The sequence below is a fragment of the Rattus norvegicus genome, chromosome 1 (genome assembly GCF_021556685.1).
Source record: "Rattus norvegicus strain SHRSP/BbbUtx chromosome 1, alternate assembly SHRSP_T2T, whole genome shotgun sequence".
NCBI lineage: Eukaryota > Metazoa > Chordata > Mammalia > Rodentia > Muridae > Rattus > Rattus norvegicus.
The window spans coordinates 159,832,588-159,838,437 of record NC_141534.1 but is presented as its reverse complement, the minus strand read 5'-3'; positions in this window follow the sequence as shown (position 1 = coordinate 159,838,437).

Below are 5,850 nucleotides of genomic sequence, written 5' to 3'. Positions count from 1 at the left end.
ACATTTGCAAACAAAAAATATGGACAAGGGTATAGTACAGGACACACTATGACATACTACAGCTTCCACAACAGGATTCTTTCTCTGTTAGGGAGGAGGTTGCAAGGGTGAGGGCTGGATGGGGGTAGTTGATGAGTGGGCTGGTATGCATGATGTGAAATCGCTCCCAAGAAATAAAAAGTTAAAAAATAAAAGAGTCTCATGAAACTAAAATTCTTCTGGAAGGCAAAGGACATTGTGATTAAGACAAAACAGCAGCCTACAGATTGGAAAAAGATTTTCACCAACTCCAAATCTGATGGAGGTCTAATATCCAAAATATATAAAGAACTCAAGAAACTAGATATTAAATGGCAAATAATCCAGTGTAAAAGTGAGGTACAGATCTAAACATAGAATTCCCAGTACAGGAATCTCAAATGGCTGAGAAGCCGTCAGGGAAGCAAAAATCAAAATGAACTCTGAGATTCCATCATAAACCTATCAGAATGTATCAGACCAATAACACAAATAACAGCTCATGCAGATGAGGATGTGGAGCAAGAGGAACACTTCTCCATTGCTGATGGGAGTGCGAACTTGTACAGCCACTGTGAAAATCAATATGGTGGTTCCCCAAAAACTAATAGTAATCAATCAGTCTCAGGCCAGCTATACAATTCTTGGGCATATACCCAAGAAGACTCCATCCTATCACAGGGACACATGCTCAACTATGTTCACTGCAGCTTTATTCATAATAGCCAGAAACTGGAAACAGCCTAGATGTTCCACAACCAAAGATTAGATAAAGAAAATGTGATACATTTACACAGTGGAGTAATATTCAGCAGTTAAAACAAAAATTACATCATGAAATTTGCAGGCAAAAGGATCCGATTAGGAAAAGAAAATCCTGAACGAGGTAACCCAGTTCAGAAAGACAAAAATGGTATGTAACCACTAATAAGTGAATATTCGTTATTAAATCAATGATAATAAAGCTAAATCCACAGACCAATAGGTTGGGTAGAGAGGAGGACTCTGTGGATATGCATATAACTTCCTGGAAAGGAGAAATAGAATAGATTCTGTGGGTGTACTGGGGGCAGGTGGGTATATGAATGGGAGGGATCAGATTTAACCTTACCCTGGTTTTGAGGTGACCCAGCCAGTTCCAGATCTGAGTACTCAATTCAAGCCCGTGTTTACCTTGTTTTCATCAGCAAATCTACAACTTAATGGAGACAAAGCTTGCCTGAAAAAATATGCAGAAATTTTTACTTTCAGGTCTTGTGAGTAAATAACCCAGGCTCCTGCTCCAATAGAGCCCTCATTAGAAACCTGAGCCAAGAGGCAGGCAGAGTTTCAATTATACTTTTAAATATTTAGGTTCATGGTATGTGGACCTCAATTTGTAATCTTGCCCCTGAAAATGTTAGAGAAAAGTACCCATTGAAGACACTCTTTCTTGGATGCACTGTTAATGATGGATTCTGGACAACCAGTGGCTATGTATTTGGAATAAGAAGAAAGTAATGTCTGAGATGTTGGTGGCTTTCCAGGGCTAATATGAGCCATTCCCACTTAAAGGATACCATAAACCTTGCTATTTATAACAATAATCATTTCCTTTGTTGGAAGACAGATTAAAATTGTTGCCTTTGTCTTTATCAACCTTATATGAAGGTATTTAAACTCCTATCATCTGCAGAAGCATTAAGTCACCTATAAATTATCAAGAGTGAAATCTAGCTTGACACGGTCAGACTGCATGTTCTCCTGAAACAATTTATAGAACTGTGTTTATATGACCAAATCTATTTTTTCTGAGTATAAATTGGTTTTAGGAGAAATACCAGGGGATATTATTATACAAGCTAAAGAAAAAAACAAATATTGACAGTGGGCAGTGGGAGAAAGGGGAGGCAAATCAATATGTTGAAAATCAAAAGCTGCCTTGGAGCTGTGAATAAGTCTTCAACTATCAATGTAATTGTTTGGTCAATGCAGCATGATCAAGACAACTTAACTAGTGAAAATTAGTCTTAAGAAAGGTCATCCCTAAAACCAGATACCAACAGTAAGCTGAACAACCCTTCAAGCTGTAGTTACTCTGGTGAGTTCCAAAAAGAGATCAGAGTGGAACCAGATATGAGAAGGTCACAGAAAATCCACTTCCAGGGCTCTAATTGGCCAAGAAAGAAAAAACACTTGTAGGGGGAAAATATGCATTTAGAGCATTGTTCTAAATAATTTACATGAGTTTTGCCCTAATAAGTGGCACTTAATGATTATTTTAATGAGGCTGTTTGACTTTAATTTCATTTAGTTTGACAGTTTTTCTGAATACAAAATAAATGGTTAGTTAAGGTACTGGATTCTGGTTTCAGACAGAAATAACATAAGATCCTAACTTCAAGGAATCTCTATTCTATTCAGAAATTAAGTTAACATGTTCATAAGCATTCAGACTCTAATTGTTAGACTCATATTAGAAAGATGGAGAGACCGTTTTACTCCAACATAAGGAAAATGTATCACTGACTTTACTCCTTGCTGTAACAGAAAACCAAAAAATCTCAACTGAGGAAAATAGGGTTATGTTCACTCATAGAAGACACAGCCCATGGTAGCTGGGATGTCATGCCAGCAGAAGGTTCAGAGAGTTACCTACAATCATAAGGCAGAGAAATAGAGATACATACTGGTCCTCAGTTCCCTTCCAACTTTTTATTCTGCCTAGTATCTCAACAGGTGGAATGGAGCCACCCACAGTTAAGATAGGACATCTCATTTCAATTAACATAATCTTAAAATTCCTTTTGACATACCAAGATGTTTTTCTCCTAAGAGATTCTAGAACATAACAAAGTGACAGTCAATATTAACCATGAAAGGGATCTAAATTAGTCTAGATTCTCATCATATGTATTATACCTAATATTGTATTAAATTCAATATTCCTGTGTGGCAGTGTAGTCAACCAACCTTCCTCTCTTCATCTCAACCAACAGCTTATAAGAAAGAGACTGGGAATTAAATTTTTGATCAGAACTAACATAGCAAGTTGATACCACCCCTTTCCTTTGGGTACGGAAAAGAATACTCAATAGTAATCAATAAGGTGAGGCAAGAAAAACCAAATGTACTCAGACAAGTACTAAGGGAGCCTATAATTCATAAGCTCCAGGAAAGCCTAGCTAACAAAATATTCTTTTTCATTGCAGAAATTCTGAGTAAATGAGTACAAATAATATTTGTGTTCATAATTTCTTCTTCTTTCATGACTTTGTAAGGAAGACTAGCAAGGGCCAAATATCTTTATAAATACTATTTCTTGTTCAAAACATGTTTATGATCACAAGTGTCAATATTTGTATGATTTGAAAACTACCAAAAAATAAAAATTTAGATGTTTCAAGGCATTATCCTTCTTTTATGTGGTATAAGCAGAGTTTTTTGAGGGAGGGGAGCTCATGAGCCTGAGAAATTTAAAAGGCAGCCGGCCCCAGAGAAGTGAGTCAGCTCAGAAGTAAGAGCAGAGATAAGTTCACCTGACTAACCTAGGCATGGTTCCTTGAGAAAGAACGTCTGTGTTGTCTGGAATCTCAGTCTAGCCTCCGATAATCTTCCTTCACATTGGTGCATCTTTAAGATGTATATGATTGATTAGTAAAGAACTTTTGTTGTGCCCTGAAGTCCTAGCTGTTTAGGGTAGTGAGAGTAGATAGGACTCAGCCTGTTGGCTCAGTCCTCCCCTTGGTCATGAGAGCTTGATGGAACAATGGTCACATAGTGATTGTGATGGTTGTCAACTTGACTATGTCTGTTCTTAACTAAAGTCCAAGCAGATGGGCACATCTATGAAGAATCTTTTTTTTCTTGATAGGATCATCTAAGGTGGAAAGACCCACCTTAAATATGAGCCACACCTTCTTGTATCAGCCTACATGAATGATATGGAAGGAGGTTTTTGTTCTCTGCCTGATTGCCCTCACTTCCACTGGCAAGTTCATTCCTTCACTGGTATTAGAGCTTACTTCTTTGGAATTCTGGCATATACAGAAGACCATCTCAGAGATTCAGCCTTGTGGACCAAATAGCTATTAGATTCTTGAACTTTCCATCAATATTAAGCCATTGTTTCAATAGTCATACCGTAGCCTATAAGCCACTCTAACAAATCCTATAGATAGGTGATAGATAGATAGATAGATAGATAGATAGATAGATAGATAGATACATAGATACATAGATACATAGATACATAGATACATAGATACATAGATGATAGATAGATAGATACATAGATACATAGATACATAGATATATAGATACATAGATACATATATAGATACATAGATGGTAGATAGGTGAGTGGGTGAATGCATAGATGGAAACTTGCATGTAAAACAGACATATTCATTCTATCAGTTCCATTTCTCTAGAGAACCCTAAAACCAATGTTAATTGATTGGATGAAGTATTGAGACTTATTGGATAATCACAGAAAAGAATACTTTATTAAAATAACTAAAACTCAAGATGGTCAAAGCATAAAGAGTAGAAATCTTCAGAACAATCTCCTTTTGTAATTGAAAAGTGAGAGTTTCCTGACTCATCAATGCTTCATTGAGGTTTATGCAAATGTCAGCATTCAGGATATATTAATGAAAATATCTCTTTTAACACTTCATTTACCCAATATTACTAGATGCTAAAACACTGACAAAAAAAATCTTAATTTTTTAATGACATCTTAATTGAAATGTATGTCTCCAGGACTATTTAAAATTTTTAAATAGATGCCTAATCCATTTCTCTAGTATAAATAAAAAGTTTTGTGTATCTTGGGAGTCTGTCTTAAACAACATAAAGAATCTAAAATTAAGAAATAAGCTGCATCATGTCCCATGACCTCCATTGTCTGGCTCATGACACCTCTCTGCCTTCCCAAGGAAACCTCTAGGGGCCCAGAAACATCTAGGTTAGATCCCTCCCTCACCAATCCCCTGCCTGCCAGGTCCACCTGGGCCACAATCAACAGAGGCAAGCACCACGCTGTTCCCAGATATCCATTGTCAGGCCCACAGAAATGCCTGCCTCCCCAAAGAGTCCTGATGGCAACAGAAACATCCAGTCCATATCAGGGACAGTGAGATGTCTAAAGGACAGTGAAAGAACACAATCAACAGCAGCCAGGACAATGTGGCATGATTGGAATCCATCTATCCTGCTACAGCAAACCCTGGAAATCCTAACACAGCTGAATCACAAGAAAATGACCTTAAATCTAATCATATAAAGATTACAAAAGCCTTTAAAGAGGAAATGAATGCATCCCTTAATGAAATAGAGGAAAATGCAATCAAACAGGTGTAGTAAATGAATAAAACTCAAAATAGGAATAGAAGCAATAAAGAAAGCACAGACTGAAGGTATCATGGAGATGGAAAACCTAATGGAGAAAACAGGAACTACATATACAAGCATCACCAACAGAACATAAGAGACAGAAGAGAGAATCTTAGGCAGAGAAGATACAATTGAAGAAATCAATCCCTCAGTCAAAGAAAATACTAAATCTACAAAGTTCAGGACACAAAACATCAAAGAAATCTGGGAACCTATGAAAAGACCAAACCCTTAGCCAAACAGAGAGACAAAATCCAAGGCAACAAAATCAGAAATAAAGAGATACATAACAACAGACACAGAGGATATCCAAAGAATCATTAAGTCTTACATCAAAAATCTGTACTCCACAAATTGGAAATCTAAATGAAATGAATGATTTTATTGATAGATACCACTTATCAAAGTTAAATCAAAATCAGATAAACAATTTAAATAGACCTATATCACTTA